Source organism: Pimephales promelas, chromosome 11 (assembly GCF_988280905.1).
Source record: "Pimephales promelas chromosome 11, fPimPro1.hap1.1, whole genome shotgun sequence".
Classification (NCBI taxonomy): domain Eukaryota; kingdom Metazoa; phylum Chordata; class Actinopteri; order Cypriniformes; family Leuciscidae; genus Pimephales; species Pimephales promelas.
In genome coordinates, this window is record NC_142779.1 from 19,216,840 (window position 1) to 19,240,786 (window position 23,947).

Genomic DNA, 23,947 nt, shown 5'->3' on the forward strand with positions numbered 1-23,947 from the left:
ATCCTTCTTCCATCTCTTATCTGTCTCTCCCCGCTTGGGGAGTCTGGGTTTTGTTGGGAATGTGCAGGTCTGAATAGGTCGTGATTTCACGGAAAGCACAGCAGAAAGGCACGTGGCATGACTTTTCCTCCACAGAAAAATTCAATTTAAGACATCTCGTCCTCGCGGAGACGGGTTTACAACCATCCAGAAATCATCCTCATGACTTTGTCAGTGGAAGTGACTTTCCGGTACTGATTTAAGACTAATATATCGCATTTGTCAAACAGTGTTTGCAATGTTGTGCAATCCTTCATTAAGCAGCCTGCAACCGTAAAAATAAGCAGCCGTTGCGCATACCGTGAGCCCCGTGTTTAATAAAAACAGACACGGGAGAGTGAGTGTGAACGCGGTCCTGCAGCTTACCAGAGCCAAAAGCAGTGTCGCCAATGCAGTCAATAATTAGGAGACAGATGGGCAAATTGGAAGCAGCCAAGTAATGAAAATCACTGGGGCAGCATTGAGACTGTTACTGTACTGCTTCAGCATCTCATTTTTTCATGTTCATCAACGGAAACACAGAAGAAAAGGCACCTGAATATGATGTTTCCCAAGCTTATCGCCTTTGTTTACTTCTTAGCAAACATTTAGCAGCAGAGCTAATTAAAACTAGCAAGTAGGAAAGTCCTGTTGCGCCGTTTTCTTGCTAATTATGTCTGAACACAGGCTGCTAAATAGTTTTTCCTCAATCCTTGATGTTCCTTTCTCTAAATTGCAGTTGGTTCTTGCGTTACTTCCGCTCATTATGTTTTAAGGCTCAGGCTGCATGCTCAATGCCTGCCTGTTTTCCTCTCTCTCCTCTCACTCATGAAATTCTCAGCTTGACGCAATGTAGCATTAGCAGCGGAGGTGGTTTTTATGTGACGTCTAGGCCGAGAAGAGATGTCAAGGGTCGAAGCTGAGCTGTGTTCGATGCTGCTTCCAGCAGCCGTTTCGTTTGACCTCGACGGAATCCCACAGTGCCATTTTCTGGTTTTTAATGTTGTGGGTTTAGCTCAGCACTTGCTCCTTTAAATGCCATTAACCCGCTAATAAAAGTGCATACAGCTGTCCATAAAGCCTAATGGGCGAGCCAAGATGTACACTGAGCCCTTTGTGTGTGGAATCAGGAGGGAAAACCTTGACAAATACTCAGAAATGAGACTCAATAAAACAAAGTAAAGTCCCCTTAAAATTCACTGTCAAAACCTGTAAATGATCAGACATCTATGAAATAGTCTGCCCTCTATTCTGAATTGTTGCTAGAGGTACACTCCCATATAAAACACTTGCTCTGAAGGTGTTGCATTATGTTTATGTTAGACTTGCACAGCATGTGGGTTAATGTCTCTATATTTTTCTGTGTTGCACTGTAAATGCTGCAGAATGCAAATAATGCAAACAGTGCCTGTGAAATGCAAATAATGTCCTGCTGACCCTGAAACAGCTTGCATGAAACAACATTAGAAACCCCCTGCAGAATGTAGTACATTAAAGGTTTAGAGAGCCCATTTATTCATTTACACGATAATTGTGGCTGTGTAATTCACAGAATGAGTGAATTACACAGCCATACACACACACACATACACACAATATATATATATATATATATATATATATATATATGTATATATACAGACGTTAAAAATGTGGCGCTTTGGTGGACACACGGCTTAACAGATTTCTTTCAAAAAACGTACACAAATCTATACATTTTTTATCATATAAAAATCTAATCAACTAATCACATGGCAGTTTCATTAATGCATTTAGGGGTGTGGTACTGGTCAAGACAATCTCCTGAACTCCAAACTGAATGTCAGAATGGGAAAGAAAGGTGATTTAAGCAATTTTGAGTGTGGCATGGTTGTTGGTGCCAGACGGTCCGGTCTGAGTATTTCACAATCTGCTCAGTTACTGAGATTTTCACCCACAACCATTTCTAGGGTTTACAAAGAATGGTGTGAAAAGGGGGAAAAAAAAAAACATCCAGTATGCAGCAGTCCTGTAGGCGAAAATGCCTTGTTGATGCTAGAGGTCAGAGGAGAATGGGCCGACTGATTCAAGCTGATAGAAGAGCAACTTTGACTGAAATAACCACTCGTTACAACCGAGGTATGCAGCAAAATATTTGTGAAGCCACAACACGCACAACCTTGAGGCGGATGGGCTACAACAGCAGAGGACCCCACCGGGTACCACTCATCTCCATCACAAATAGGAAAAAGAGGCTACAATTTGCAAGAGCTCACCAGACTGGAAAAATGTTGGCTGGTCTGAAGAGTCTCGATTTCTGTTGAGACATTCATACGGTAGAGTCAGATTTTGGCGTAAACAGAATGAGAACATAGATTCATCATGCCTTCTTACCACTGTGCAGGCTGGTGGTGTAATGGTGTGGGGGATGTTTTCTTGGCACACTTTAGGCCCCATTAGTGCCAATTGGGCATCATTTAAATGCCATGGCCTACCTGAGCATTGTTTCTGACCATGTCCATCCCTTAATGGCCACCATGTACCCATCCTCTGATTGCTACTTCCAGCAGGATAATGCACCATGTCACAAAGCTTGAATCATTTCAAATTGGTTTCTTGAACATGGCAATGAGTTCACTGTACTAAAATGGCCCTCACAGTCGCAGATCTCAACCCAATAGAGCATCTTTGAGATGTGGTGGAATGTGAGCTTTGTGCCCTGGATGTGCATCTCACAAATCTCCATCAACTGCAAGATGCTATCAATATGGGCCAACATTTATAAAGAATGCTTTCAGCACCTTGTTGAATCAATGTATTCAACATAATCAATCAATTGCAAAATTAAGGCAGTTCTGAAGGCGAAAGGGGGTCAAACAGAATATTACTATGGTGTTCCTGATAATCCTTTAGGTAAGTGTGTTTGTATATATGTTTTTTTTTCTTCAATATGTACTTTAATCTAACTTTGTTAACAGAGAACTTAAATGATAAACATTAGGTGATAAACATTTTTATCACCTAAAAACAACTGATTTGGCACATCCCTTGTTTTTAAGTCTCTTGTCATGTATAATCAACAATATCAGGAGTTTTAGGGCCGGATCACGTAGTTCCTGGAAAACCTGAGGCTTTTGTATTTGACCTGGCGTTGGTGAAAAACGACGACGGCTGGCACTTTTATGGTGATCACCTTGAGCCGTTGTTTTGGGATGGAGACCAGTGTGGATAATAGATCCTCTGGGAGTCTCGAGTGGCTGAGTGGATTTATGAATCAGAGCCGGACCTGTACTAGAAATCAATAGCCCTCCTCTTCTGCAGACCCCTATCATGAATAATGCCACATAGTTTACACAAATTGACGGACTTCTAGAAAAATACAGAGCCTGCCCAGTGCTGGTTTGAACAGTGACATTAAGTATGGAGCTATAGTTGGAGTTATGTCCTGTCATTGGGTCCTTCCTTCCTGTTACCCTCTACCCTCAGTGCACAAATCAATAAGAGAAGAACAGCCCTCCTTTCACCTATGTGACTTTTTTCAGTTTGCACTTGATTTTGTCAGAAAATGCTTTTTATTTTTTTTTCCATGGAGAAAAAGAAAATGAAACAAACTACTATTAAAACCTGTATTTTAATAAAACATTTACACACTAATTGGTGTTTACATTTTTCAGTGCTGGTTTTGATCGACATATTTGCAATTAGTTACACAAGAAAGTAATGGGGGAAAAATAATGCTTACAAAAGAGTCTAGTTGTAGTTAGAGTTGACTTGTAAGATGAAAAACAAAACAGTTACCCAAGACACAGAGTGTGGACAACAAATGGTGTCGCTGCTGTGGGCGGCACGTTCAGCACACAGCAAGGAGAGAAAAGGATGGAGGAGTAGGAACGGATCTGATTCTCCCTCCTGCAGCCTAATTATTGACCAACTAGTATTGTCTTTTCAATTGTCTCAATTATGATGGCACTGGTGTTTCTCTGCTCTGTGGTGTCCCAGCCTGCATAATTCATGTGCAACACCCCGGACTCCACTCAGCACTGGGGAAAATGAGGAGAATGTCAATACTGTAGGATGGGGGTGTAGGGGAGGCAAATTCAGCTTTCAATGGCCTCTGAACATGGAGAGAGAGAGCGAGAGAGACTGACAAAGACAGAGACAAAGTGGATTTTTTTTTTTTTTTTTTTTTTTTGAGATTTTGCTAAACTAACACGTGATATGTTTCAGGGAATTTTAGGTAACATTTTATTCCTGTTATAATAGTTTATTTACAATTACAATAACAGTGTAATAACTACAAACCCTGAACATACCCATCTACCTAATCTTAACCAATGTAGTTACCTTATATTAACCAGTACTTTCTAAGGCATTAATACTTTTTACTTTTTCTACCCTTTTTTCTATTTGACTATCCTTTTGATCTGTCTATTGGTCTATTCTTTAAGTCTACCCTTCCAACTGCCCATCCCATTGATCCCAATCCCTAAACATAAACCATAAACATAATCTTCTTAATACCTTCTTTGGCTGTGAATTTTTCACATTGCACAGCAGTTTTGCTTCAAGTGTGGATAGATAAGTTACTAAATTCTGGAAACTCATAGCACTGTTAAAACATGCAGTTTCCCCGAACTCTTAAGGCCTGTTCACACCGGGACGAATTTCGCGCGCAATATTCGTTGTCGTTTAACGCCTCGTGACTAAACAATGGGCGCCAATGTGAGTGTACACACCGACGCGAAAAACGCCACGTGTAAAAGCGTCATTTAAAAAAAAAAAAAAGGCCTCAGGTTCATTTTTTTGGTTTGACGCGCCGTGTCAAAACTATCCGACCAACGAGATTGGCAGGTTTGCTCACGTGTCTAGTACTTCTGAAGTTACAGTAAAACACAACTTGGGGGCGCTCAAACACAAAACGGTCTTGCTGAGAACAAGAAGAGATAGGCTATCAACAAGGCAAGATAACTATGGGCAAGATGAATGTTGAGCTGCTGGTCTCGGAGCATAAAGAGCTATATGATAATATTTATATTAATATTTATGTAATAATAGTATAGAATAGGGTGACCAACAGTCCTGTTTTCCCGGGACATGTGTAAAACGGTCACTTTGTGCTTTATAGAAATCTGAGCTGAGATGGGAACTGCGCATAGTGTGCGTAGTCAGATTTTGACAAGTGAGGAGAGGAGATGACCGCTCTGCCGACTCATTGTATTCTTTCTTTTATTTTATTTTTCTATTGTGACCAGATGTTTGTTTCTGTTTTTTTTTTCTTGCTCGACCCCCATGTATACATGAGGACGAGTGTAACGTTTGAGTGGTTTTATTAAACGCGGGGAAATACGACAACTCTCGTCTCTCGTGCGTCTGTTCATCCGACAACTAGTGCTATGTTTTTTATCTCTGGGCAACATCTCAACTTTGCGTTACACATGTCCTGTTTCCACGTCCTGTCCTGGCTGTTTTTAAGTGATAAAAATGTCCTGGTTTTCAAAAAACGAAACTGCTTGGAAAGATCAGTTCTACAGCAAAATATAGATGGGCAAACAAGGTGGATGAGGAAGAAAAACAGGATAAAGAGGATGAAAACTTAAGATATACTGTAAATAGATTTTGTTAGTTCGTTTTTGTAAGTTTGTAACTAAATTTCTTTTAGTTATTTATTATTTATATATATATATTTTTTTCTAGTACAGAAGGCATTATTTCTATCATTATTTCATTCGTTTTTTTTAATCTGTCATAATAAAACATTGAGACAAAACATTGAGACATGAATATGATCACCCTAGTATAGTATTCTATTATTATTTCTGTTTTACATTAAGAGCCATCTAATGTCAGGGAAAGAATTTGCATGTTCACTCGGCTCATCGTCAGCGAAAAACGCTTGGGTGTGAACGAAAAACACGCGCTGATATTCGTCCCGGTGTGTACGGGCCTTTAGGAGCTTCTTGCATTTAGTGGAATCATAGAACAAAATCGTTTGCTGTTTTCACTGTCACCTCTTCATCACAAGTAGCATCCATTTTGTTTCCAGAACATACAACAGACAGAAGGACGCTGCTAGACACTTATCATCACTCACAGTTCACGCAGACCCCCGGAGCACAGTGAGTGTCCCTTCGCATGTCGCCGTGGTTTATGTTTACAGTTATCTGATCTCAGGTCCAATTGTCACCCCAGACCCCGAATCAATAGTGTTAAATTAACAATGAGCACCAGCCGCCTGAACCAAGATCTGCTCCAGGATCACACCTCCCCCACCCCACCCCACCCCAGGGGGGACAGCGCCATCCGTGGGTCGACCCAACTTCCTGCAGGCAGCTCAATAGAGGGAATTCAAGTGAGATAATGGGAAAGTTTGTGAAAGGATATGAGAGCAGGTGTTCATTAGGAGATTTGAAGATGAAAGTCAAGAGAGCTTTATGTGACCGGGTGTAATGCTGTTGTAGTTGAGGTTCTCTGAGCGGAACAGAACGCCACGTCTGTAAAATGCTTCATTAGCGAGCACTGCCACTGCAGGCACTTTGTTTACCGGGGATCGGGCAGGGAGCGAAAGAGAGGGAGCGCTGGCTATGATCAAAGGAGAAGAGAGGTGTACCTTTCTGCTAAGCCTCATTTTAGCAAGGAATGATGGACCCTAATGATGGTAAAAAGACGAATTGGGGTGGATGCCCGACACACGCACACACACAATGCCTTTTGAACAGTTTTGTCTTTGTATCATTCTGTGCAGATTTGAGAATCAAGCAATGATACATTTTCTAGAAATATACTATGTATTTCCAAGGCGTATAATTTATCTTAACCAACAATAAAAACACTTTTAAGTATGTATTATGTGCAAGAAGCATGTCCATCAGATACAAGAAGTGCACTGCATAAGTCTGTTCCTTGTTATTCATCTTGATCAGGATGTCTGTGTTACGGTTGTTCTGTCGATGAAGGCACGAAGAGAGGATGAAAGGTTTCCAAGATAAATTTTATGATCAACAAGGTGCAGACACAACCAAACGCATACGAGACTTGACTAAGGCCTCGTTTACACGAAGGGAAAACGCAGATATTTTGGCCTCCCCTTTACACGAAAACCCAGTTTTTATCACAGAAAACGATTATTTCTAAAAACTCCGGCCAAAGTGGAGATTTCTGAAAACGCTGGTTATGTGTTGTCGTGTGAACTGGGAGAAACGGCGTTTTAAGTTCTTTCTTGTCGATTCTGATGATTCTGATTGGCTTGCATGGCTTTATCCTTAACCCCTACACTGCCGCCAATAGGTTTGGCATAGTTATGATGGTGCTCGACGGCGTATTTATGCGGGTGTGTGAACAATGTTAGTTTTGAAAACGGAGAGGGGGGAAATATTCGTTTTGCTAAATACCCGGCTTTGTGTAAACGTGGCCTAAGAACAACAGACAAGCAGGAACTTAAGTACACAGATAATGGCCAGACGATGACAAACAACTGTGATAATAATGATCACTGGCAGGTGTGGATAATAATGTAGTGAGTGCAGGTGTGAGGCTGAGAGGATGATGGGACATGTAGTGTAGGTACGGAACTGTGACAGAATGCCCCCTCCCGGAAGGTGCGCCCTCGCGCTGTAGAGGATGAGATGATGATGAAATAGGCAGAGGATACTGAAGGTGGTTCTGGAGGTTGACGGCTGATTGGAAGGAGGTAGGACAGAAAAACCAAGGGTGATGAGGATGGTGATGGGAACCAGGGTGAAGCTTTGAGCCGGAAGCGGCAGATGGTGACCCATACAACAGCCAAGATAGTGGACCATGGCGGGGGCGCTGGTGGTGTCATGGTGGTGGTGGCCTCGGTGGCCTCGATGCCTCCTTGGGGAGGAACGAAGGTGTCGCGATGAGGGTGGTGGAGCCCATGGCACAGACAGATGGCTGAAGAAGTGGAATGACACAGAAGACAGGTGACCATGACGGAGCCGCAGTGATGACCCCCCCCGAGGTGGATGCAGGGATCTGAACGGCTGAGGTTGAGTAGCAGCGACCGAGGGCGGAGCTAGCCTGAGCCGTAGGGGCGGAGGGCCCGCAGGTCCGTGGCGAAGGTGACGTCAGACTCAGGTGAAGTCGACGGTTTGAGGGAGCTTGGCAAAACCGATTGCTTGACAGTCACAGCTGACATTGAGGGAGGTAGGAGTGCAGGTGGAGGAGTCAGGGTGATGGTTCGAGGTGGAATTACATGAACTGGAGCAGGAGGTGGTGCCACAGGCTCCCCATACCCTGGGGGAGGAGGCTCACAGTGGGGCCTTGGTCTAACCACATCTTTAAGAACAGAGAAACATCGGGACTGGTGGGAGGCTACTTGTACAGGGCAGCAGATTTGGCTGAGGTCTGGGAAGATTGTTTGGATGATGGATTGACAAGGACATTTAGAAGAGGAGGTGAGAGAGGGAGGCTGGGTGGGGCCAATGAGTCCAATATAAAGTAGGCAGGCAAATGAAGGGTTATCTCTAAATTATAGTCCAGACACTCACTCTCATAGAGGGGCAGGTGGGCGGACATGCAGTGAACAGTCTCTGGCTCGGCAGGCATGATGAGAACATCAGGCTGGTCAGGCAGGACGTGAAGAACCTCAAGCGTTGATGGGGATGAAAGGCTGGGCTCTGGCTTAGTTGTGGTTCGGGACGCAATGCTCTCCAGACACTGAATTAAGGTGTCCTTCCATTCCAGTCCTGTGGTGTCTGGGAGGTCGAAGGTGTGGTTGAAAGTTGCCCCGATCTGGAACAAGGTGGACAGAGTTTTGTCGTCGAAGGAGTTGGTTAGGGCAAGCCTGAAAAATCAAGAAGATCGTAGCTCAGGTGATGAACTTTACCCGTTCATGCATGAGTGGTCCATTCTTCTGTAACGGTTGCTTTGTCGATGAAGGCACTGAGATGAGGATGAAAGCTTTCCAAGATAAATTTAATGATCAACAAGGTTATACAATAGACTAGTACAGACACAACCAAACTTAAAGTCTCTATTTGAATGCATCTTAATGTATTCAAATGCTAAATATGATACAAATTATTATTATTACTATTTATTTTTATGATGTAGCCATTAGTAATTGACCAGTACTACGTCCAATTGACATATTTGGCTACTGGTTGGTCAAAATTAATTGGTCTAAGTGTTTTTTTATGGAGGACTAGGGGTACTGTTTAAAGAAATTATTAAAAAAAAATAATATTTATAATAACTTTGTTAGATTTAACCACACATTGAATAAAATAATCATTTTTTTCAAAATGGTCTATTAACTTAAATAGATTTTTTTTTGAATTGCATAATCTGATAAGTTTTTTTTGTTACATTTTTAAAGTGCCAGTATTATGCTATTTTTAAGGTAATTTAATTGTATAAGAACTGTTATAATAGGTTAACATGCATTAAAGGTTAAAAAGAAATACATTTTCTCATAATACATTGCACATCAGCCTTTCAAGCCAAGATTCAGCCTTTCAAAAATTGTTTTCTGAGAGCCTACTCTCTTACTCTATAGCCTACTAACTTCATTATTCGTTTTTAAGCCATTATCCATGCTTTTCCAAATAAGGTATTCGGGTTTCGGCACATCTCTACCAGACAGTATAGAACACCAGACAATCATGACAGGAAGGGAGGGTGGCACCCTGAGGTTTTAGGCTTTTAAAATAGTGCAGAGTTTAAAATTATTTCCATTTGGCATTCTCTGACATTTTACAAATATTATCCCTTTGTGCTTGCTAATTGATTTGGTTTTCTTCCTTATTTGGACCTCGGAAGTCTATTTGGACACTGAATGGATTCTCAAAAGCTTTAAAACACTTTTCCAGTAATTTGCTAAAACACTGAGAGCTGTAGGCAAGATGTGTTAAGAGTAAAATGAGCAGTCACCCTCAAGGACCTTGGCTTTGGGCTGCTGTGCAAAAAACTCCCGAAAAGGTTGCATTGATAAACTGTGTTTTATTGCTGAACAGCAAGAGCTTTGACTGATGTCTCATGAGGAACAAGTAGGCTAGTTTTGGCTGTAGGCTAGTCCATTCTGTAAAGATGTGGGTGGAAGAACTTTAAATGTCTTTTTTTTTCTTTTTTTTTTTTTAGACTAGGCTTGTTGAAGACACTTTGCCACTATTGTTTGTGATCATAGTCAAATCAAAGCCAAATGTGCAATAGTAAGCTTAGAAATGCATCCTGTCTTTTCAGATAATGGGTGAGAGTGGATAGACTAATCGATGTGTCTCTCTGTTTTTATGTCCATCTCTCTTCTGCTTTAATTGTCATCACTCTCTCCATCACTTTGTTAATAGCCTGTGGAAGATAAGGAGAGAGCTCATTAGGTCTTTGAGGGGTTTCAGTCATACACATCTTTATGGAATGCCAAGTGAAATTCATTTAAAAGCAAAGGCACTTGGTTATTGATTTGGTCAAGACGTTTTGATGCTCACCAAGCCTTTATGAGTCGTCTTATTTTGATGAATTGTCAGCATTTAAACTTTCTCACAATGGATTGTGGAAGGGCCTCCTGAAGGTGAGAATTGGGGTGAAATCTCCATGGGTAAGATATTAGGAAGCACTTTCATTAACCTTTTCTGACCCACATCTTCAATGAGTCATGCAAATCAAATCAAATCAAATCCATTTTTTTCTCTCCCTCGACAACCCACTCAGTTTGGTTTCTTAACATTCTTCATCCTGTTATTTTCATAATTATAGTGTATGCTGAAAAAAATATACTTTGAGGATTTTAATTTATTTTTCTTAAACACTGCTAGATTGGTAATTCTGTGTTACCTTTAATAAAATAAAATAAATACAAAATAAGAAATAATTGTCATTTAAAAAATAAACAATTACATTTTAATACTGGATCCATGCATTAACATTTAAAGTGACAACAGCAACAAACTTTTAATTTAGTCTAACTTTTTAATGCTCACCCCCATGTCATTCAAAATGTCAGTGTCTTTCTTTCTTCATTCGAAAAGAAATGAAGGTTTTTGATGAAAACATTCCAGGATTTTTCTCCATATAATGGACTTCAATGGGAACCAAACGGTTCAAGGTCCAAATGAGAGTTTCAGTGCAGCTTCACAGGGCTTTAAACGACGCCAGACGATGAGTAAGGGTCTTATTTAGCGAAATGATCAGTCATTTAAAAAATAAATTAAAAAGTTTAAGTTTTATAAGCACAAATGCTCACCTAAAATTATTTATTTTTGAAATGACCGATCGTTTCGCAAGATAAGACCGTTAGGCATTGCCTGGTATGGTTTAAAATTTAATTGAAGTACTTTTTATTTAACTCTTGTTATTGATGGATTGGAAATTACATGTTACATTTTATTTTTGGTTTATTTGGAATTATTTCTTATTTAATTTTGTATTTGATTTTTGATTTGCAAATACTCTTGTTAGATGTTATTTTTGTGTGTAATAAATCTACAATAATAAGAATAGGTATAATCATTTATTATTGGTTGGTATATTGTTGTTATTATTAATGTCTCTAACTTCGTTATGAATGCTCAGTAGAGTCTTCAGTCCGCTTGTATTGCTGGTCAAGGCTAGGGCTATTATCTCCATTTCACTAGCTGTGTGGCCCACATGTGTTTTTTTAATAATGCTGATCAATATGACAGCCCTTTCCCCTTCAATTCCCAACTGCCCCAACACAAGCCTTTCTTCACTCACTCCATTAAACGTTCACAGCTAATGCAAGAGAGAAAGGCCAAGACCACCAAGACATTGATGGAGCGCCGTGTGTGTCTGCAGTGTCAAACTGACCCCTCTAAACAAAGACGGTAGTGTGTCTTTCAAAGCTGTGGGGGATTTGAGGCTATCCCTCATTAGCATCACCTGTTGTCCCAGATGGCATCATGGGAATTAAAAGGATCAGGTTGTGTGAGTTTGTGGTTATTTCTCTGTTCTGTGACATGCGAGCATGCAGAGGTGTTTCAGAACCACTGATGCCATCTGGTGTGTTTTTGTAGGGAAAGCCTGTGAAGACATAGAAGTAGCCCCGAGTCATGGTTTTGCCTTACTTTGAAATGGATGATAAGGCTTTCATATTCTGCACAGTTATTAAAGGTATGCAATGTCAACCTATGGGGCCCGCTAGGCCTAGTTTGTTTTGACTGTACTGTAATGGTGTTGTTCTTGGTGTTGTTGACCTGGCAGGTAGTGTACATGTGCCAATACATTTCAAGAATGTTATAAAGACAAAATAATATCAAACTAAAATGAAATAATGTAAAACATGAGGGTTTTGCAAAAATATGTATTCAACTTTTATAAATACAATACATATTAACGTTTTATTAATACAATAATGTATTTAAAATATTTATAAAAGATGTGCTGCTCACTTTTTTTCCTGATTTTTAAAATGAAAATGAGGAACCTTTAACCATGCTAAGTTAGAGATGCTAATGCCATTTAAATGTGCTAGTGTTATGCATAATGCATGTTCCTTCCTGTCTTTGATTTTTGTCATCTATTTGCATCATTTGGTGAATAATAAGGTACTGACTTTTAAATGAACCATGTTGCTGTGTTATTTTCCCCTCTTCACCGTTTTAGATTTGACACTGTTGAATTAATACTGCTTGATCATCTTGTTGTGTTCACATTAAAAATCACAACTCAAGTGCTCTGTTAGAGGTGCTTCTGTGTTTTCTTTAAGCACTTCAGACGTTCATTCTTCTATCTTCTTTTTACAGATTTTTACACAGAGTCCCATATTTAATAATTGCTGTTCATATAGCAAAGCTAGAAAATGCATTCTCAGTAATATTAATTGTACACTGTATAATAAGATGCTTTGGTAAGAAAAAATATGACATGTAAAAACATGAATTAGGGCTGCTCGATTATGGCAAAAATCATAATCGTGGTTATTTTGGGCAATATTCAATTCACGATTATTTACACAAACGATATAATCAAAGTCTTATTTCACCATATGAATCATTTTAAATATCAGTGAAATTTCACAATTATCGATACCTAGCAAAAACTAAAACTAGGTTAACTAATGTAAGAAAAATTTCCTCAATAGTCAGCGATACAATACGAACAAAGAAACTAACTGCAAACAAAAAGGACAAATAAAAACAACGGAACGAAAATGCAAATTAGTAGTGTTTTAAGTTTTTTCCTACGCTATCTCACGACCAATTCGTACAAATGATTCAAAAGTGGCTAATTCGTACTAATTCATACGACCTCACTTGTACAAATTTGTACGATTTGACTAAACCCACGTGACAGTTATGTTTAGGGGCGGGTTCAGGGGTAGGTCATTCGTATGAATTCATACGAATTGGCTAATCGTACTAATTCGTAAAAATGAGGTCGTACGAATTGTTACGAATTAGCCACCTCGTAAAAGTCGTACGAATTCCCGTGAGATCGGGTTGGTTTTTTCACGAAGATGAACTAGCATTGCTGTTCAGATTAGTAATAGCCTACAAAAACATAGCACAATTGAATGTAAAATAACACTGCATAGTTTTACTGTACACATTGAATCTAGATTAATCCTTAATAAAGCTAATATAAGTTATTGAGTCTAAACCAGTGACTGATTTGTCATGTTGTTTGATTACCATAAATTAGGCTGTTGTCACTTTAAATGCTAATGCACGGATCTAGTATACTGTTACACACATTTTCTTTCTCGACTGTGTACCTTTACTTAAGACATAACCTACTATATGGGTTAAACCAGTTGACTGCGTTTTACAACACTCACTTATTTGTCTGATGTGGATGTGTTGAGTTTGGGCTTTTTAGAGAGGAACAAAAGCGCATCGCTGTGATGGAAAGGAAGGTGCACTGGATGGAATGCGGCAGCGGAACAATAATCGTTTTACCTTAAAATCAATTACGATTAATCGGACATCCCTAACATGAATGTTGTTGTAATATTGCCATTATACTGCTCCATACATTTTTCTACAAAATAAATTTGTTGTGCCATTTCAGCCTGCAGGGCGTGAACAAACCGTTTTGCCATTTAAAGACGGCCTGCCTAACAATTCTTCGTTAGAGTAGATTAGCCACGTTAGTCATGTACGCACGTTAATACATCTACAGAGCTCACCTATATGGAAAAGCAATATAGCATTAGCAGTCTCCTGTAATGGTTTCTCAACGGCTCATTAAGACAGTGCGAACACATGAGCTGTGTTAAGGCTTAACAGTGTGCAGGTGTAGGTGTCATCGCTCTTAGATTGCAAACAGCACCCCCCTCCATGTGAGAGCGAGGGAGATAATGAATGCTTTCACACTTTACCTTGAAAACTGACCAAACGGCCCTCGCGCCAATTAAGAGCTTGTTTTTCACTGGAGTGGCCATTATCAAACCTGACCTTCCAATTATTTTTCTGAATTTCCTCCGTGATTCGTCACCTCGCTGTGGCCCCTAGCCAAGCAGGCTTGGTTGAAGATGGTCCTGGAATGGGTAATAGGGCTTCAGAACAGAGCGGCCACGATCCACGGGCCTGGAGACACCTTCACCACTGCCTAGATATCTCTGTCTCTCTCTCCTTCACCCTCTCACCTTTTCCATTCTTTCCTTATTCCGCTTTTCTCATTTTAATGAATCCTTTACTCCATGAGCATATCTTCTCTCTCTTGGTTCGTTCATGTTTTTTTTTTGTTTTTTTCGGGTTGGTTTTTTGAATGAACTAGCCGTCCACTCTCTCCTCTCTGCATATCATTTTCATTCGCTTTTTAATTAAAGTTTTCATTCTTATTTAAGTTCTTTGAAGCGGTCCCAAAGCTACAAACAACTGCAAGGTCTTGTCATGGAGGATGTTCAGGACCAGTTCCGTTTTCAAGTCAATTCCTTTTCTTCTTGACAAAGATACATTGTTTTAAAATGTTATACCTTTGCTATCCTTTCACAACTGTATCCTTATATCCTTATCCTATGTGATTTACTGATTACAATAGTGATACAACACTAACTTTGAAACTACTGCTTTTTAAGTTACAATATAATCCTAATGATAGGAGTTCAACTTTAGTTTAAAGCAACGCATTTTTAACCTACAGCATCATTTAACTGACACTTTTGACCATGCGTCTAAGGCCACGTTTACACAAAGCCGGGTATTTAGCGAAACCAATATTTCCCCCCTCTCCATTTTCAAAAATAACATCGTTCACACACCCGCATAAATACGCCATCGAGCGCCATCATAACTATGCCAAACCTATTGGCGGCAGTGTAGGGGTTAAGGAAAAGCCATGCAAGCCAATCAGAATCCTCAGAATCGACAAGAAAGAACCTAAAACGCCGTTTCCCCCAGTTCACACGACAACACATAACCGACGTTTTCAGAAATCTCCACTTTGGCCAGAGTTTTTAGAAATAATCGTTTTCTGTGATAAAAACGGGGTTTTCATGTAAACGAGAGGCCAATCCACAGGGAAATATCTGCGTTTTCCCTTCGTGTAAACGGGGCCTAAATCCGACACACATAGCAAGCTTTAGCATCAATTAGATTACGCGGGTAGCTTTAGGTCTGGGGTAGGGTTAGGCTTAGACCACTAGGAGGCGCTTCTCATATTGACGCTAAAGGGTGCCATGTGTGTCGGATGTTGATGCATTGTCAAAAGAATCAGTTAGATGACGCCTTGGGATGAGAACAGGCTGTTTAAAGTTGAAAAAAAAAAATATAATGTTCTTTTTTACGTCTAAACATTTTTTTTTTTTTTGCTCGAGTGATCCTGTGTTTGCGTCTCTTGCGTATTTATCACTGCATGTCATGCGTGAATCAGTTGGTGGGGCAAAAGAGGCAATGATGTACTGTTGATGTAGGCATTGATCTGTCTTTTGTCGTACTATTACACCATACTGAGAAAAAAATCTGTTGCAAGACGTTTTGGGAGCTTGGTTTAAATAAAAGCCATCAGCCATAGCTTATTGAAAGCTTTGGTAAGCCATCAAAATATAAAATTTCTAGATTTAACTTAATGTGAAAGAAAATTTTTAAACTGGAAACAGGAAAGATAGATAACAGTGACAAAGAAACCATCATAGCAATTTAGCACGTTGCGCATCAAGTCCAATCAGCATGCTAATCAAACTATATTCAGAACGTTTTTTAATTACTCTTCAAATTAGCATTACATTTTGACATCCTCATGAATGAGATCACTGAAGTTATATATTTAAATATGAGATGAATTCAATTAATTGTTTAAATAATTTTTATTCAAATGGTTGTGTGTTGCATTTTGTTGTAGGTGCAAGTTAACTTTTGCAATCAGATAGACTTTAATTTCCAAAATACTCTTCATTTGCCCTGTCCTTGCTCAGACCACGACAGGGAGGCTCCATATTGGGCGTTTCATCTTTCAGAGGATGTTCTGGTGTCAACAGCTCATTGATCATGTCTTTGTAGAGGAGGGAGTTTGATAATAGGCTAATGTCATCACCTTCTTCATCAGGCCTGAACTCTCAGTCATCAGTAAAGCAAGGGTTTCCTCTTTCATTTTTTGGCTGCTCTGTGGTTATTGACCCCTAAACTAATGTCCTGCCACTGCCAAAACTAATGTCCTGCCACTGCCTGTCTATTTTGGTTCTCAGTGATTTAGCGGCATAAAAGTAAATGCTATACCATCTGTACCAGTGAAATAATATCCTATTGCTTCTATATTAATCTTCCTTTCTTAGGGGTCATTCACACATGACGTGTTTATCATTATATATGTCGTTGTGAACATCCAATGTGTATGTCAGTGCATGAACAACATTGGTAACGTACAGTGCAAATGCTAAAATTTACAGTAATACATTTTAGTGACTCCTGTCTCACAAATTGGCTTTCCCTTAGGGTGAAATTGTTGCCATCATCCATTCCCTGGAATCCAAAGATAACAATTTCCATTTTAATTGATTTGTCAGATGTGTTTGAACACCCTCCAGCAGTCGTCCTTAGAGGGTCAGTCTGAAAGGAAGCATCTCTGGAGGTTCCTTACTGTGGAGAAAAATGAGTCAGGATGTTGGAGGAATGTTCTGCTCACTAGTCCTTGTAAGGAATTTCCGAGGCACCGTGATTAGGACGGTACTGATCTTTGGCCTGTTTCTCATGCGCTTTTTTTTTGTTTTTCCTCTTTTCTTTCTCTCACTAACTTTGTTTACTTCCGCTGTTTGATTTGTGTCGGGAAGACTCCTACATGACATACAATTACACACAAAGCCAGAGGCCATTGTATTCCTTCCTCCCAAAATAATCTGTTTCAAATTGGATCCTGCATTTTGCGTGATAGTGCAGAAAAAGGGCCCAAAGGTACTTCTGCAACATCTCTAAACACACGATTTGTGGCATTGAAATCCAATCAGCATGAAAAATGTGAACGTTTGGGACTATTTTAATAATTCTGTTCCAGCATTAAACATGCCAGCATGTTAAAACATAAAACGTTCAAGGATTCTGCCTGCATTTAGGGAATTGTCTTGCTTTTTAGGCAAATCAGCTTCATTTCTTTCAATATGATTCCACTCAAGGCTAGAAAGCCTTGTGCTGGATCTCAGCAATGGCTATCAGAATTACCAATCTGAAGTGTTGACATAAACACGCACAATGTCCTTGTTTATTTCTCTTCTATTCCCTTTTCTTTGTCTCTGCCTTTCTTTCCTCTCACTTGAACGTCCCTGAGTATTCATCACTCTGAGATGAATAAATGATTGTATGCATTATTTACCTAGCACAGAAGCTTCTGTAGAATGCTTTGTTCGCTTTTGCCATCACCCTGAAAAGACGTCGATACACCAGACGGAAACCACTAACAATGCTAAAACAGACTTGCTTGTTTACGTATCTGTGCTACCTGACAATTGTGGCCTACTGTGCATTCTGTACAACCACTTAAACCGAAATGAAATATTTATCAGCCAGTGGCCCATTCCAGTAGCAAACAGCCGTATGAAGAATCCTAAGTGGATCGGCTTTAACGTCACTATCAAAATGTAATTCTTATCATCATAAACTCTCTTTTGTTTGAGTTTATGATGATATTTGATCGATAATTAAACGCAGCATCATCAAACATCAAAAAACTAAATAATAATAATAGTAATTAAAAACTAAATAATAATAACTCACATGACACCAACATGTACTATATTCATGGAAAATGTCAAAACGTTTTTTCCTAATTGTCTAAAACCATAAACTAAAGACATTTGTGGAGGCCCCTCAGATATATCCAAGTGTGTTAGTGTATTTGTGTACGTGTGTAAGCACATATCTATGGGCATGATTCTGTGACCTGAAGGTGTGAAATTAATGTTCGCTTCAGCAGGGTTAACTTGAATTTCACGGTAGTGTGGCTCCGGCCACCCACATTAATCTGTGCGGTTTGCTCTTTGTGAGAGCGTCAAACTTTGAGTGAGCAAGGCAGACTTCTAGATGCAGTGATGATTGCATATTGTGTGGGCAGCAACACACCCTTTATGCTCTCTTCTTCGCTTCCTGAGAGTGTGCTACGAGTGATGACACTTCTTCGGCCTGGAAGAGTCAAGCATTTTAAAATAGGGGAAGTGTGTGGGTTTAAACTGACTCTAGTGGCCCATCTCAGAGGACTGAATCAAGGAGGAATGAGCAAATTGTGGCTCTACAAATAGGGAACGAGATACTGGTGCATCCGCAGCTCGCCTATAATGGCAGGTTGGGGCAGTTCTCCACCAAAATATTAATCCAAAACATAGACCCCATAAAATGAATCAATAGTAAATTGTAAAAGTGTTCAGCATTCTGCAACAAATACTTTTTTTTTAAAATGTCTAGACTAGAACGTTAGCAGGTCAAGTCGTATACCCAGGCGGTTTTTATCACATATAATAAACTCTGACAGGGTGATCTGGTCTTGAATCACCATGAAGGGGTTTATTGTGGCTTATCACGCATATTACATGGCTACTTGCCACATAAGTAAATGATTAGACATGAAATGTTTTAATATTTTATGGGGCTGTCAGTTAAACACGTTATTAACGGCGTTAACACAAACCCATTTTAACGGCGTCAATTTTTTTATTGTTTGATTAACGGCCTTTTTGGCCAAGCAAACTTTCAGTATTTTGCAACACGATGCAGCATGCGCGGCGCTGCACTATAAAACGTGTTTCATGAAATGCGCACAAGGACGTTTTGTTGCTTCGTTGACCAAAGCACAAGCAGATCTAACTATACCGGAAAAAAAACAGACATGCCACACGCACTTGTTTGGGCTTGCGAACCGGACAAATAGTTGGTTAACGTTACATTTTGAGTGGATGATGAGCACGAGACGCCGAAATGGATGCCAATAAGATTCTGAATGGAAAGTTTACTTTTAAAAAGTTGCCAAATGGTTCCATTGACAAGACCAAAGTGATCTGTGTGTTTTGCAAATGTAAATCTGTGGTGGAAAATGAAATTCAGCTTGGTCTAATTGAGAGCATTTGGGGTAGATTTGAGACTGCCTTACTTATTTTCACATTGCCCTATGTAAACCTCACTCAAGACCAAGATGCTATTAATTTGCTTCATCTGTGTGTATGTTGGTGTACTGTACTTCAGGTTAGTAACTAGTTAGCATGTCTTTGTTTAGTTCTATGTACTCTTGTCTGTGCATTATGCTTGGTTCTCAAAAAAAGTTTGAAACTTTTGTAAAAAGTTTCAGGTAAAAATACTTTGGGTACAAACTTTGGCATCCTTTTTTTTTTTGTCAGCCTTCATTGGTACAATAAACTCTTATTCAAAAAATGTGTCTCAAATCCACCTTTTTGGTCAATTGTATGTGTGTACAATCCATCTCACTGGATACATGTAGTGGTGTTTGATCGGCCATTTGAACCCCCATCTAAAAGGGATTATAGGAATATCGTGTGATGCGAGACCAGGCCACTTTAGTCGAACAGGCCAGCTTTAACCCAGCTTTGAGGCTGATTAAAGCAATCAATGTGTCTCATTTAAAGTGCCACGATTTGTTTACTTACTTTCCCCTTCTGCCCCTACAAAGTGTTTGTTTATCAGGTTGAGCCACATCAGTCCAATCATAGAGTTCTTTATTCAGTTTCCATTTGCTTATCAATAGCGAGTGAGATCAATTTTGTACCAGCTGGAGAAGTTTTGCTTTGAGAACACTCATTCTACATCAGCCAGGAAGGATCTATAGTCAAATCCTTTTCAGCGGTAGTATTTTCATTGTACTTTAGAAAAACACAGTCACTCTTAAATGGAAAGTATTTCTAAGCTTGAAGGTTATTGCACAGACTTTCCTTCCTCTTTCAAATTTCCTTTTTCAAAGGATGAGAAACTTTTCATTGAAACATGATAGCGATTGATATTCACAAGAGTTGGTTAGGCAACATTTTAGGCCATAGATTTATGTTCACAATAAAGAATATCCAGAAGAGGCCACTTTCCTTTTAACCCCCTGTGTATATGATATGATATTATACTGCCGTCATATTCATTGTGATGAACGCTAAGAGATGGTGTGGCATTTTCCGAAGTCACCTTGTGAGGCTCAACAACAAAAAGGGCTCAATTCTTTTGGATGTATACACTTGCAATATCATTTCACATAATAACATTGGTGATATTTTGATAATATAGCCTTGTGTGATTGTGGTCCCTTTCAGCCATTAAGTCAGTGAAGTTTAAGAAGCCATTATGATAAAGTTAGTCTGAGGATGCTGTTAATGTGGGTATTGTGGCTGCTACGGAAACATTAGTTTGGGTCTGAATTGGGAAACCAGCCTGTATAGTCCTTCATGCATTTGAATGACATTGTTTAGGAGTAATGCGTCGAATGAAATGAGCGCTGATGCTAAAGACATGGAGAAATAGAAGGAAAATGTCACCTCAGCTATCTTGAGAGGTTAATCCTCACCCGATGTAATGTAATCAGCAAACCCCTGCCCATTGCTCTTTCCTTCATTATGAGGTAGCATTTCAATGCGCTACATTTCCACGCCTTGCGTGACATCCCATTTATCTTCGTAAAGTTCTCTCGCGCTTTAAGCATTGTCAAGCACTGAGCAGATCGACTTATAAGTAATGAGACACGACTTTAGCCCCACTTCAGCCAACCCAAATGAATAACCATAAAGACAAGATTTTTTGATTGATTGTTGCCTTATGCCTAGATATTACAGATATCAAACACAGCATGTTTGTTTTATGAGCTATACAGTTGTGTTACTATATGATAATGGTCTTCAACTGGTTATATCAGTAAGCAGAAGGTCATTGAAGACATGGGTCTAATTTAATACTGGTTTCCATTACAGTTGCATTGATCTACTCTGCAAATCCTTTTAGTCTTGGAATTGGCCTAATTGGTTTTTAGACAACCTAACTGGAAATGCTCTCTCACCTTGCTTTTAGCTACAGTACGTGCATGGGCTATAAGGTTAATGCATTTTTGGTCTTTGCCTCATAGACCAGTGTAGTCTTTATTTTAACACTATTAGGTATGATAAGAACTATAAGTATAGCCTTCTCCTTTACTTGTTCACTTGTCAGTGTGCATTTGTGATCATAAAATGGTTACAACTTTCTGAAGGGGTTCATAACTTGATTTATCATTTTTTATGGCACTCATGTAATACAGGTTTATGAGCACGTGACAAATAACGTCAGGAGTCGTGGCCTGGAGTGGTTCAGGCAAAGGTGTAAAGGTGGCCTAAATCATGGCTTCGGCCTGAGATTTGAGCACTAAATATGCCGCCTCTGGCTCTCTCGTCTAGACAACTGGAGTTTTATACACGGAGTGGACGGGTATTGCAGTCGCTCAGGCTCTGACTGAGTTTTCACTATGTTTGTGAAGTGTTTTAATAAATGTGCTACTACGCTGAACCAAGTAGCCCTTCCAGCGGCACCCTACTGAGTCGTAGCGTCTTGTCGATCGTGGGCAGATGACTAGAGATTGCTGGCAACTGCTACGTTCGACTCTGTTGATCAAGTCAGTGATCATATGGTATTAGGCTAACACTTAGCTATATTAACTTCCATTAAGTAAACAAGAATTAATTAAAGCATGACGGTTTGTTGATAATGCAAAAACGTTATCAAACTGTATTTGTAGATTTAAGTATGTTTTAATTTTTATCATTCCTAAATTGTGGACGATTTATGTTATGATTCATGTCGATAATATAATAATTTATTCCTAGTTTTCTCTGTTTTTCGAATATTGTAATGTATTTAGATTGTATTTTCTTTTATTTATAATTTAATTTAAGTTTATTTGTAATTTTTGTTTATTTATTTAAAGTTCAGTTATATGTATAAGTGTAATGTATCATGTGATTACCTTCTTGTGAAGGTAACATGCAATATTGCTTAGAGTTTGGCAGTTTAGGTAACTTTTGGAGCACCTTTAGTGCTTCTATGATACCTTAAAATGCTGCCTAAGTTATCAGCTCACTTGGTTTTGGACGGAGCTGTAGTATTTCCTTATGCACTGTCACAAGTACTGTGAATTGAAATTGCTTGTTCTTAGCATAATTTGTCCTCGTTTCCCTAAAACAGTGTGATGCTTTTTGAGTGTGGATGATGTTCGGGCCTGTGAGGGCACGCTTGAGGTCTCACCATTATGCAGCAGTTGCACAGTGGAAATGGAGAGGCATAGAAGACAATAAGCTCAAGGCACTGCCTCCCGCCTCCCCTGACCTCGTGCTGAAATGGTTTTTCCACACGCACCCAAAAGCCATTGGACTGCATTTTAAAGAATAATAGAATCGCTGCCTCCTCCCCAAGAAGCCATTTCAGCCCAGTAATACGGTGGCACGGGGGCATGTCTTTGAAGGTGACTTCACAGCAACTTTTTTCTCTCTTTCTCGCCCTCTCTCTATTCTCTCTCTCTCTGATTCGGTCTTGTGGCACTCTGTCCAATCCAGACAAATCAAATTGTCCTTAAACAGTGCTAGCTTGCTGAGGTGTTGTGTTGTATCACTACATCAGAGAGCCCCCTCCACACACACACACACACACACACACACACACACACACACACAAAAAAAATGGTTTTGAGGAAGTCTTTTCACTAGTACAGAGGAGTACGGTTACTAAAGGAAGGGATTTTCCACACTATAAAGCCAACGTAAGAGAGAGGATGTTCTGATGTGAGCACAGAACAGGACTGGGTAATCTTGTGCTGTGTGTGTTCAATCATTAATTATCCATATGAGAGCAGAGCTGCTCCGAGAGAAGCCAAAGCGTCTCACTCCTGTGTAAACACAAGTGGATTCGCTTATTTACTGAAGCTCTCATGATAAAGTGGGACTGAGGCTGCTCTTCTCCCTGGAAGCCTATGCAGTCCTGATACGAATCTCCTTTATTATTATTATTATTTAATTTGAATACTTTGTAAAGCCACAATACAAATTTCATAGTTCAAATTCATATAGCCTACTGAATAATCCGGCTGTGGTTCTCAGGCTTTGCAGAATTTGTTCAATATTTTCAGTGAGTCAGAGTTTATTTTGTTCATACACAAAATTATTTTGTTATTGAACAATCTTGGTGGAAGTGTTGAGTACAGTCCCGGCAACATAATCTTTGCCGTTTCAGCAAATCAACATCTCGTAGATATTTGCTTGATAGAAAATGGTGTTCTTTCTCTTTCTTTCTCTCTCTCTCTCTCTGTTTCTGTTAGTTTCAAACTGCTTATTCATCTCTACGGGGGGATCTGAGGCGAGATGGAGAGCTTAGTTCTCCAGACTTGCAGTATTATCAGGGAAAGCTGAAATAACTAATTAATCAGTGTAGCAATAATAAACACAAAAGGGAGGTGGCCAAAGCTGGAACTCACAATGCAGCACTGCATGTGAAATAAAATCAAAGCAAGTTTTAATAGATTTCTGAAGTTTGATGGCTCCTCAAGGAACCCTGTATCCATCCATCCCATCCATCCAATCCATCCATCCATCCATCCATCCATCCAT

General features: G+C 39.6%; 1 protein-coding gene across 4 annotated transcripts in view; it reads left to right on the forward strand.

Annotated features, from left to right (window-relative positions):
- Positions 1-23,947, forward strand: part of macrod2 (mono-ADP ribosylhydrolase 2) — a 618,043-nt gene that overhangs the window by 222,430 nt on the left and 371,666 nt on the right. The gene's annotated exons all lie outside the window — the stretch shown is intronic.